Below are 14,100 nucleotides of genomic sequence, written 5' to 3'. Positions count from 1 at the left end.
TATTTTAATACACATGTAATATTAATTAAATAAGCTTAAATAAATAAACAAACCACTAAACCTTTAAGCATGAAAGAAAGTTAAGCCAACTTTTTATGATTTAATTTTTCAATACCAATTAATCTTGTAATAAGTGTAAGAGCTAAAATTAAATAATAAATATATCAAAGGATATTTTAACCATTTAATATTATGACAATAAAAAATTAATTATCATACAAGATGGAACCTTAATAAATAGCACTAGCAACGATAGTATATTCGATCCACATAAATAATGGTATGGTTATACTACTAAAAAATATTAATAAGTTATAAAAAGGTACTTATAGTACATCATTTTGATTGGCTAAACAAAATTTTTAGTTTTTGAATTCAATAGAAAAAATAACTATATGCTATTGTCTAAAAATATAATTAAATCTCTCAATGATATAATCTAACTAAAATATTTAATTTAATTTGCGAACTCCATTTTAACCCTGTATTTTAGTAATATGTGATACTTTCATGGTGACCTAAAACATACAAAATGATTTAACTTAAAATAATTATAGAATTTTAACCAAACACTAACCGTACAAATCAAATTTATCAACTTTAAAATAGACATTATATACTAAATTTATCGAACACTACCAGTACATACCCATAAATAATAGAAACAATATGCTAAATAGTTCAAATTTTATCAGGAAATTTTATGCACGATATTCTCTCACTAATTTTATAATTTTTACAAAATAGAACTTTTTCAAGTGATTAGAACTTATTATTTTGTCATGTTCATTTACTTCATTAATTAGTGACAAAATACATAAGGAAATAATTATTTACTATTATGTTACTAAAATTGGTAGTGATGTTTTAATTAATAATTAATTATAGTGGAAGTGATGTGATTAATTATAAATAATATGATTTATAAAATATATAATTTTTATTTCAAAAAAATAAAATTTAATAACTTATTTACAACACATAATTATATATATTTTGATCCACCAATAAATATAAATACATATAAAGGGGATATAATTCGACAAATCAACAGAGAATCTTATTAATGATATAATCTAACTAAAATATTTAATTTAATTTGCGAACTCCATTTTAACCCTGTATTTTAGTAATATGTGATACTTTCATGGTGACCTAAAACATACAAAATGATTTAACTTAAAATAATTATAGAATTTTAACCAAACACAAACCGTACAAATCAAATTATCAACTTTAAAATTTATCAAACACTAATAGTACATATCCATAAATAATAAAAACAATATGCTAAATAGTTCAAATTTTATCAGGAAACTTTATGCACGATATTCTCTCACTAATTTTATAATTTTTACAAAATAGAACTTTTTCAAGTAATTAGAACTTACTATTTATTATTACGTTACTAAAATTGGTAGTGATGTCTTAATTAATAATTAATTATAGTGGAAGTGATGTGATTAATTATAAATAATATGATTTATAAAATATATAATTATTATTTCAAAAAAATAAAATTTAATAACTTATTTACAACACATAATTATATATATTTTGATCCACCAACAAATATAAATACATATAAAGGGGATATAATTTGACAAATCAACAGAGAATCTTATCAATGATATAATCTAACTAAAATATTTAATTTAATTTGCGAACTCCATTTTAATTTTAGTAATATGTGATACTTTCACGGTGACCTAAAACATACAAAATAATTTAACTTAAAATAATTATAGAATTTTAACTAAACACTTACCATACAAATCAAATTTATCAACTTTAAAATAGACATTTTAGTGTCTATTACACTAAATTTATCAAATACTAACAGTACATACACCACCATAAATAATAGAAACAATATGCTAAATAGTTCAAATTTTATCAGGAAATTTTATGCACGATATTCTCTCACTAATTTTATAATTTTTACAAAATAGAACTTTTTCAAGTGATTAGAACTTATTATTTTGTCATGTTCATTTACTTCATTAATTAGTGACAAAATACATAAGGAAATAATTATTTACTATTATGTTACTAAAATTGGTAGTGATGTTTTAATTAATAATTAATTATAGTGGAAGTGATGTGATTAATTATAAATAATATGATTTATAAAATATATAATTATTATTTCAAAAATATAAAATTTAGTAAATTATTTACAACACATAATTATATATATTTTGATCCACCAATAAATATAAATACATATAAAAGGGATATAATTTGATAAATCAACAGAGAATCTTACTAATGATATAATCTAACCTAAATATTTAATTTAATTTGTGAACTCCATTTTAACCCTGTATTTTAGTAATATGTGATACTTTCATGGTGACCTAAAACATACAAAATGATTTAACTTAAAGTAATTATAGAATTTTAACCAAACACTAACCGTACAAATCAAATTTATCAACTTTAAAATAGACATTATATACTAAATTTATCAAACACTAACAGTACATACCCATAAATAATAGAAACAATATGCTAAATAGTTCAAATTTTATCAGAAAACTTTATGCACGATATTCTCTCACTAATTTTATAATCTTTACAAACTAGAACTTTTTCAAGTGATTAGAACTTATTCTTTTGGCATGTTCATTTCCTTCATTAATTAGTGACAAAATACATAAAGAAATAATTATTTATTATTATGTTACTAAAATTGGTAGTGATGTTTTAATTAATAATTAATTATAGTGGAAGTGATGTGATTAATTATAAATAATATGATTTATAAAATATATAATTATTATTTCAAAAATATAAAATTTAATAACTTATTTGCAACACATAATTATATATATTTTGATCCACCAATAAATATAAATACATATAAAAGGGATATAATTTGATAAATCAACAGAGAATCTTATTAATGATATAATCTAACCTAAATATTTAATTTAATTTGTGAACTCCATTTTAACCCTGTATTTTAGTAATATGTGATACTTTCATGGTGACCTAAAACATACAAAATGATTTAACTTAAAGTAATTATAGAATTTTAACCAAACACTAACTGTACAAATCAAATTTATCAACTTTAAAATAGACATTATATACTAAATTTATCAAACACTAACAGTACATACCCATAAATAATAGAAACAATATGCTAAATATTGCAAATTTTATCAGGAAACTTTATGCACGATATTCTCTCACTAATTTTATAATCTTTACAAAATAGAACTTTTTCAAGTGATTAGAACTTATTATTTTGGCATGTTCATTTCCTTCATTAATTAGATACAAAATACATAAAGAAATAATTATTTATTATTATGTTACTAAAATTGGTAGTGATGTTTTAATTAATAATTAATTATAGTGGAAGTGATGTGATTAATTATAAATAATATAATTTATAAAATATATAATTATTATTTCAAAAATATAAAATTTAATAACTTATTTACAACACATAATTATATATATTTTGATCCACCAATAAATATAAATACATATAAAAGGGATATAATTTGACAAATCAACAGAGAATCTTATTAATGATATAATCTAACCTAAATATTTAATTTAATTTGCGAACACCATTTTAACCCTGTATTTTAGTAATATGTGATACTTTCATGGTGATCTAAAACATACAAAATGATTTAACTTAAAGTAACTATAGAATTTTAACCAAACACTAACCGTACAAATCAAATTTATCAACTTTAAAATAGACATTATATACTAAATTTATCAAACACTAAGAGTACATACCCATAAATAATAGAAACAATATGCTAAATAGTGCAAATTTTATCAGGAAACTTTATGCACGATATTCTCTCACTAATTTTATAATTTTTACAAAATAGAACTTTTTCAAGTGATTAGAACTTATTATTTTGGCATGTTCATTTACTTCATTAATTAGTGACAAAATACATAAAGAAATAATTATTTATTATTATGTTACTAAAATTGGTAGTGATGTTTTAATTAATAATTAATTATAGTGGAAGTGATGTGATTAATTATAAATAATATGATTTATAAAATATATAATTATTATTTCAAAAAAAATAAAATTTAATAACTTATTTACAACACATAATTATATATATTTTGATCCACCAATAAATATAAATACATATAAAAGGGATATAATTTGACAAATCAACAGAGAATCTTATTAATGATATAATCTAACCTAAATATTTAATTTAATTTGCGAACTCCATTTTAACCCTGTATTTTAGTAATATGTGATACTTTCATGGTGATCTAAAACATACAAAATGATTTAACTTAAAGTAATTATAGAATTTTAACCAAACACTAACCGTACAAATCAAATTTATCAACTTTAAAATAGACATTATATACTAAATTTATCAAACACTAACAGTACATACCCATAAATAATAGAAACAATATGCTAAATAGTGCAAATTTTATCAGGAAACTTTATGCACGATATTCTCTCACTAATTTTATAATTTTTACAAAATAGAACTTTTTCAAGTGATTAGAACTTATTATTTTGGCATGTTCATTTACTTCATTAATTAGTGACAAAATACATAAAGAAATAATTATTTATTATTATGTTACTAAAATTGGTAATGATGTTTTAATTAACAATTAATTATAGTGGAAGTGATGTGATTAATTATAAATAATATGATTTATAAAATATATAATTATTATTTCAAAAAAATAAAATTTAATAACTTATTTACAACACATAATTATATATATTTTTATCCACCAACAAATATAAATACATATAAAGGGGATATAATTTGACAAATCAACAGAGAATCTTATCCCTCCAAAAAATATCTTAAGTTACCTCCAAAAATAAATAAAAACATACACTAATTTTCGAAACATAACTCTTGTTTTCTCTCTCTATCTCTACAACACAAAACAAAACACTAAAAAATGAATCCAAAGACATGTAAGAGTCCTTTCAATTTAGTCTTTATTTTCACTAATTGACCTTGTTACATACATATAAAAGGTTAATTCAAATAATTAATTTTTTTATTATTTCTATTTAATTAAATAAAAGAGAAGATAAATAAACCAAAAAACTGTTAAATTGTACATAAAAAACAAAAATTTTAAATAAATATAGCTACAATAAGTTATAACCCAATAAAATAATTATTCTAATCTCCTCATGCTTAATAAATAACCAGATAACAAAATGTACCCAATACATTTTAATTAAATGAAAGAAAGCAAATAATCTCAAAATGAAAGGAGTCCTACAATAATGATAGGACATCACTATTATTGCCTAAATAAAGTTCTTAATTTAAAATAAATAAAGTGAAAATGACCATAAAAATACATTTTCCGAATATGATGATGGAGTTAAATTTTTTAAATCTATCAATTATATAAATTAAGCAAGACATTTAATTCATGGTGATTAGTCTTTCAGCTTTTCAACAAAAACATATCCAATTTCAAAATAAAGAAAAAAAGAGGATATTTTAACCACACAATCGAAAGTCAATTATATACTCAATCTGTGTGGATAAATTAAATTGTTATAATTATACTATTACTCAAAAATATTTATAAACTATACAAACTTCGTGCTATCGTTTATAGAACATATGAACATTAAAAAATGATCAATCTTCAAAGTTTTTCCATATCAGTCACTCAAAAATATTTATAAACTATACAAACTTCGTGCTATCGTTTATAGAACATATGAACATTAAAAAATGATCAATCTTCAAAGTTTTTCCATATCAGTCATGAATAACTTAAAAAATTCAATGAAAAATCCGTACATATACAAATAAGATTAAATAATTGTCACACGTCGGATGCCATTCTTTTTGTTTCTAATGCACTCATAGTATGATACAAATAAGTTGAAACAATTGTCATATATATCAGATGTCATTCTTTTTTGTATTATTATTTTCTTTCATGTATCAATAAATTATTTGTACGTCTTATTTTATTCCATCTTGTTGTCTACAATCATAGAAACAAGTATTAATCAATTTGTTCATTTATTTATATGCAAAATGACAGCTTTTTTGTAGAAAAATATATTTTATGCACATGTAATTAATTAAATAAACTTAGACAATTAAATAAAAGCACTAGAACTTTGCACGTGAAAGAAAATTTAAATATTTAGTGAACATTTTGTTATTTAATTTTTTAATATCAGTTAATCTTGTAATAAGAGTAAGACTGATTAAATAATAAAAATATCAAAAGATATTTTAACCACTGACAATCAAAAGTTAAAGAGCATTAACAACAATAGCATACTCGATTAAAATTTGGCTTAAAGTACGCCACCAAGACCTAAATAAAGTTATTGATTTTGAATTTAATAAAACAGACAAATATATGCTACTCTCTAAAAGACTTTCAAACATGATTAAATCTATCAATTATATAATTTAGCCAAGATATTTAATTTAAGAAGCGAACTCCGTTTTAATCCTACATTTTATTAAAATACGATACTTCCATGGTGACCTAAAACATATGAAGTTGTCTAACTTAAATTAAATTTAACAATTATATCAAAATACATATAAGAATTTTAACCAAGCACTAACCAATACAATGCAAGTTTATCAATGTTAAAATAGACATTACATACTAAATTATGTATCTTGATAAGCACATATACTCACAAATAATAGAAATAATAAACTAAATAGTTCAAATTTTACGGGAAAAATTAAATGAAAAAAATAAGGCAAAAAGGCTTAAATATGATAAAATATACAATCATAACTAAAATTAACAACAAAAAAATAATATTTAAGATTTTGTGATAGAATAAAAAACTAATGGTAACCTTGAGCCCAAGTATGATTGGTGCAATAGTTTAAGATTTAAAATTTGACTCTTTAATTTCAATAACTATAAGTTAATTGTGGACAACAGACCACCACCACTAGTGATGAGGTCATGCTTTTTATTAAACAAACCAAATCAAGTCCAAAAGAGTATTTTTAATCTTTGGATAATCGAAGCATATACCTTAAGCACCATGAGGGTTGCTTCCAAAGTACCAATCTAAGGTCCGTCCATTGACGGCGCCTTTAAAACATTTGATTTAAACAAAAATGAACCTAAATTGTTATGCAGAAAGGAAAGGCTACCAAGTAACATAGAAATGAACAGCAACGCAACAAACCCAAATATGACTGTCATTTGTCTATTATTTCTTATCAAGCAAAAAAAGTCACCTCTGGACCTTACGTTTTTCTTTTTATGTCTATTCTGGACCCTGATCCAATTTAACCATCTTAACAACTATGCAAGTCAAACGTTCCTCTTAAAAAAATGACTTTAGCGTTTTTTATTGGTAAATGGTTATTCACCTTTGTTCCCCATTCTGAGAGCAACCAACACATCAAGAAAATAAAGTATATAATCTAATCAAAATGAGCTGCATTGTAATCATAACAATCATTGAGGAACTACTACTCAAGATAAGTCAAGATAAGTCAAGATAAGTATAAAAAATAGCCAAAATCTTGCCACAAATAAAAAATGCTAACCTTGAATCCACCATTTGGTGCCAATACATTTCCATGAAAAGCTTCAATTCCTGTTTGGTTACATTTAAATCACTGATTTGCACCAATAAAAAGAAGGGGTTGACCCCCTTCACACAAGTTTCTACAATATGGCTTTAAAACTAACGCATAACATTAAGCAAAATCCATAACACATCGTACTAGAACAACAAAGTATATGCAAATGGAAACAAATAAAATATAACCAAACCTTCCGTCAGCCAAATAAACCAAATATTGCATTCACAACATATGCTAATATGTTTTTTTAATTTCATGATGGTGATAGAGGGTTGTAGTGGTGATGTTGATAGTGAGGTGCTCTTCAAGTATTGGTCGGACAATAGGATACATTCCAGAGAAACTAGACATCAACTTGGTTTAAGTTTGAGTTGCTTACTTCAGATACAAAATGTTATAGCATAAAACAGAACTCTGAATAAAAATACAATATCATGCCCAAAAAGAAATACTCACTATGAGACAACGATTTACACTATATAATAACAAAATTAATCTAAGTGGAGTATATGCAACAATATATCGCACATCTCCACAAATTGAGTTTTGCAACAAAAATCAACAATGACCCCCCCCCCCAAAAAAAAAAAAAACAATTATTGCTATTTTCTTGAATCTCACCCAAATCCCTAATGCGTATAATGATTTCCAAATGTAAAGATCTCCTAAACACTTAAATCACACACCAATTTCCTCTATAATTTGCTTTCTTTTCCATAAAAAAGAGATGATTTTGAACATGTAAACATAAAAAATCAATCTTTCCTCCCTACTTTATTTCTATGATAACAAGCAAGGAGAAGTACCACACAAGTACTTCCTTTAGGTTGAACTAAAGGAGTCCACAGAATAAGTATCATTCCTTGCCTTGAAAAACAACTACTCTTCCCCTTTCATCTTCCCCTTATTGATCTAAAACTAGAAGTCCGCATAATTAAAGTGAAGACAAAAAGCGACTCTCTTGGAATACTAGTGGACGAGAGATCAAGCGGTATGCGAGAGACAGAGAGAGAGAGAGATAAGTAAGCGAGAACATACTTTGTCAGCTTTAATGTTGCATCTTCTCTCTTCATTTTTCTCTTTAGATTTCAAATCATCAGATGGATTAGGCTGTCATCAGATGGATTAGGTTGGTCTTAGCAACTGCAACTCAACAACGTAGTCCTATCATTGTACAAACAGCATGATGCTTACAAAGATGTACTAGAATTTGCTGCAAAAAGAGAAATGAGAAGTACACAAGATCCAAAGACTAATTTTTATGCCCATCCTCACACGCCAAGCACAAAGAGGTCATGTATTTATAACATGACACCCAAACAACTTACCACAAAAGATCGCAACACATCAAATGTATGGTATGAGCTAGTAACTGTCTCCGCATCTCGTACAAGAATCTTCGTCTTCAGTTCCTTGACTACAATAAGTCAATAAAAGGTGCTGTTAAATTAATCATATCCTTTAGTGGTTTAAAGCTTTAAAAGACAAGTCCTTGATTGCTCAACACTCAAAAGAGTTAATATTCAAAAAGTATGCCGAAAGAAAACAACAATTTAGGACACACAATGCAAAACAGCGGCAGGACTAAGCATTGCATTGCATGGTATTGTCCAACAACCACATACCTAGAATTTCTTACGGACTCTTGACTAAGCATACCTGCTTGTTTCTATTTTCTAATGATCAATGGAAAATTTTATAAAATGTTAATCCAAATAACTCAAAGGAGCCGAGAGATACTTATCCTCCCATCAAATCATCATTTTCTAGGCATCTTATATGTCTAAATCCAACAACAATGGGAAAAGTTTTTGTATTTTCTGTTTATCCGCATTATTTATCCCCCCAAACAGACCATCACTAGTGCTACAAGTATTACATGATTTTGACAACATAAAGTTCGTGCTACGCTGACTCCTCTTCTAGTGTACTAATAGGAGGTGGTGTTCCTCAATCTAAAAAAGCAATAGAATCAAATTGTTGGGCATCCCTATTTTACATTCCCAGGTTTTACACTGCAACTCTCTTTTCGTTCTCAGAAATGCCACCCTCCATGTCAATTCTGTATTAGTGGCAGCACAAATGATGCAACAAATACTGGTTATCTCTTGTGCACTCTAAAAATTGAAACCCCACTTGCAAAATAGGAGGAATGTATAGCTTCAATATCAGTGTGTAGTAGCATCTACATCGAGGAGGTAAAATGCAGGTTCAAACATTTCAATTTCTCACTTAAGAGGCTAACTAATCTCTGGAATACGTGAGAAAATACAGGGTCACAGTCACAACTTTCCCATCTACACTAATGCATTTATGTTCCTCCACATAAACAATGGACCTATTCTGGACCACGCATATGCCACTTACCTCTTCATACAGCTTTGTGACAGGCGGGCCTGAATCTTCTTCAAGTTTTGGAATGAAATTAGCAAGTTAGGTATATCAGTACAACAATATTCATCAAACGGGAGTATTAAAAGCTGATATATTACCTCAACATAAAGGTCATATAAGTCGTAAATCTTACTTTCCAGAACACCATGCATGCTGTATTTTTGTTTCAATGCTTCTTTGCCTTGGAGAACGCTTCCTGGAAATTATCTGAATTTGTAGTTCATTGCACCACCTGAAAAGTACGTCAAATATTAGGTAACAAACAACAATTAGAAACATTAATCCTCAATACTCCACACAAGCACCAGCTGTACTTGCATAGTGGAGAGCAATGATTGGTGCTAGCCATCGTTCACGGTTACTAAAGTACTAATTGTTTATTTTCCTATCTCCATTACAAAGTATTCCACGTGAAAGAATCTTGAGGTTGGTCTTAAAAAGGATTGGACGCTACATCCATGCATAAACAGATGCCGAGAAACATAATGGATTCATCTCACCAGGTTCCTATAATCAAGTGAAAGAGTGCATACTAGTGTATAATGTTAACAATAATGTTATCTATCAAAGTAGCAAAGCTAATTCAAAACAAAATTCACATGCGCTTCAACTTCCCACAATTAACAAAACACCCATCATTGTTTAGCCTAGTTTCTAAAATTCAGTCAATGGCTAGCAAACGCTTAGTCTATATAACAGATGGTAATGCATCTCATAATATTATACGACATCAACATGCTTCCCAAATATCAAAGGTGAAAATTAGACTCCAAACAAATTAACCTGACACCAACCATCTGTTCAGAGATCCAACATGCAACACTGAGCTTTGCATCCATCCTTGCAGTGCAATGCTATGTCCACTTGCCTCTTAACCTATTGTGGAAATCAACAATTAACAAGACTTAGTTGAAGAAGGCAAGTTAGTCTCAGTTCTGTCAGAGATCAATCTCCATTCTTGCTTTGCTTTGAGAAACAAACTGCTTAAAGCGCTTCTGGTCAGTCAATTGAACATCTTGAAGAACACGGTTGACCTACAGTTGATAATTTGAACAACCGAATCAATCAACTTCAGCTGCTTCTGATAAATTTGAAAAGGAAAGCAACAGTTGAGGACAAAATCATGTTGTCCCATTGAGCTTGAAAGTTGGTTTCATTAGAAAATGACAAAACCTACCATTTAATTCAATAAAAGACCAAAACTAGAACACAAGGCAACAAAACAAAACGAGACACATAGGGGACCAAGCCCTGACCAACATAAGATGTTAACTCATCAGTTTGTCCCCTTTCTTAAACCTTCTAATATATAGAGAAGTGCACCATGCTTAAAAAGAACATGAACAAAAGGAATGAATATAAATATGCACACATGTACCTGTAAAAAAACTACCAACACACTTTTCAGTTAAGCCATGACCCACACTTTGGGCCATGGCTTAGTCACAATAGACTATACAAACTATTTATGTAAAGAATTGGTTTGCAAGCACCACCACTTTTCAACCTACCTATGCAGTATTCTACGAAATAGTTCAAAGAAATCTTACACAAATCTCATTCAAACATCACGATAACAAAGTTATAACCCTCCACCAACTTGAAAAGATACAATGGTGAGGTTCGAAATTCGCATGTAATTAAATTACAAAAAAAGAATACCAGAATTACCAGGGTAAATAAATCTTCAACACATCCTGACAGAGCTTTGCCTCACCCTCGAACAATTATATGGCTGCAGGGCTCCTCCTTCCCTCGAACTGATGGTGTGACAGGATATAGTGATATCCCACCAGCTTTTCTTCCTTAATTGGTTCAGTTGTACAAAATCCAAATCTTTAGCACCCATCTCCAGCAATGACTGGCTGTTGACACCGCATACCATATCAATTTAATGTTTGATTTGATGATGAAAGTTACCATGAAACTAGTAAAGCCAAGAAAACATCATTTTAGGATTCACAATGCAAGACAGTAGTAATTTACTTTGACTGACCATTGCATTGCATGGTACTGTCCAACACCCGCATAACTAGAATCTCTAATGGACTCTTTGGCACACAATTATTGCAGGTAATACTGTTCAGCCTTCCACCCTCTCCCTTGTGCTTGCAATTGGCAAGATCTCACAAGAGAAAGCCCACAAAATAGAAGTAGTAAAGCAATATATACTTTTATTTCATTGTAATTACTGCACAAGAAAATTAATTTGATGTACTAATTATTATTTTTCCTATCTCCATTTCAAAGTTTCGCACATGAAAGAAATTGAGGTTGGTCTTAAAATGGATTGGACACTACATCCATTCATAAACAGATGCCAAGAAACATAATGGATTCATCTCCACCAGGTTTCTATATAATCAAGTGAAAGAGTGCATACTAGTGTATAATGCTAACAATAATATAATCTATCAAATTAGCAAAGCTAATTCAAAACAAAACTCACATGCACTCTAACTTCCCACGATTAACAAAACACCCATCATGGTTTATAGTCGAGTTTCTAAAATTCAGCAAATGGCCAGCAAAGGCTTGGTCATATAACAGATGGTGATGCATCTCATAATATTATAGACATCAACATGCTTTCCAAATATCAAAGGTGAAATTAGACTCCAAACAAATCAACCTGACACCACCCATTTTTTCAGAGATCCAACCAGCACATTGAGCTTTACATCCATCCTTGCAGCTGCAATGCTATGCCCCTGCCTCTAAATCGATTCTGAAAATCAACAATTAACATGACTTAGTTGAAGAAGGCAAATTAGTCTCAGTTCTACCAGAGATCAATATATACCTGCATTCTTGCCTCGCTTTGAGAAACAAACTGCTTAAAACACTTCTGCTCGGACAATTGAACATCTTGAAGAACATGGTTGACCTACAGTTGACAGTTTCAACAACCGAATCAATCAATCTCTAGCGGTTTCTAAGAAATTTAATAAGGAAAGCGACAGTTGAGGACCAAAGCATGTTTCCCAATCGAGCTTTGACAGTTAGTTTCATTAGAGAATAACACAACCTACCATTCAATTCAATAAGACCAAAACTAGAACACAAGGCAACAGTACAAAACAAGAACACATAGAGGACCACGCCCTGACAAGCATAAGATGTTAACTTATCAGTTTGTCCCCTTTCTTAAACCTTATAATATATAGAGAAGTGCACCATGCTTAAAAAGGACATGAACAAAAGGAATAAATATAAATATGCACACAAGTACCTGTATAAAAAGTGACTAGTATTCCCCCAAGTAGATATTAGGTATACATAAACATGAGAGATGCACAAGAAATACACCAAACTAAATGAACGGAAATAGATATAAAGTTATAAACATGAGTACATTGCATGGAATGAGAGAAGGAACTCCAATAGGTACCTTGGATCATGGCTTAGTCATAGTAAACTACACAAACTATTTATTTAAAAATTCTGGCTTATAAGTATCAACACTTTTCAACACCAAAACACTCTTCAACTACGCCATGACCCAGTATACCTAGAGTCATGGCTTAGTCACATTAGACTATACAAACTATTTATGTAAAAAGATTGGCTTGCAAGTATCATCACTTTCCACCTACCTAGACATAGTTCAAAGGAATCTTACACAAATTCATTTAAACATCATGATAACAATGTTGTGGCCCTCCACCAACTTGAAGAGTGACAATGGTGGGGTCGAAATTCGCATGTAATTAAATTACAAAGAAAAATACCAGAATTACCAGGGTAAATAAATCTCCAACACGTTCTGACATAGCTTTGCCCCGAACAATTATATGGCTACAGGGCTCCTCCTTCCCTCGAACTGATGGTGTGAAAGGATATACTGATATCCCACCAGCTTTTCTTCCAATTAATTGGTTCAGTTGTACAAAATCCAAATCTTTAGTACCCATCTCCAGCAATGACTAGCTGTTGACACAACATATCATATCAATTTAATGTTAGATTTGATGATGAGAGTTACCATTAAACTACTAAAGCCAACAGAAAACAAAACCAATTATCTTCAGTATTTCACATGAGGTTCCATTTCTTGAAAACTAAATCTCCATTACAAGACTGGTAACAACCTTAAGTTTCTACAATTATTAGACAT

Source organism: Sesamum indicum, linkage group LG11, assembly GCF_026168435.1.
Source record: "Sesamum indicum cultivar Baizhima isolate 11 linkage group LG11, ASM2616843v1, whole genome shotgun sequence".
NCBI lineage: Eukaryota > Viridiplantae > Streptophyta > Magnoliopsida > Lamiales > Pedaliaceae > Sesamum > Sesamum indicum.
Note: the sequence above shows the minus strand (reverse complement) of the source record.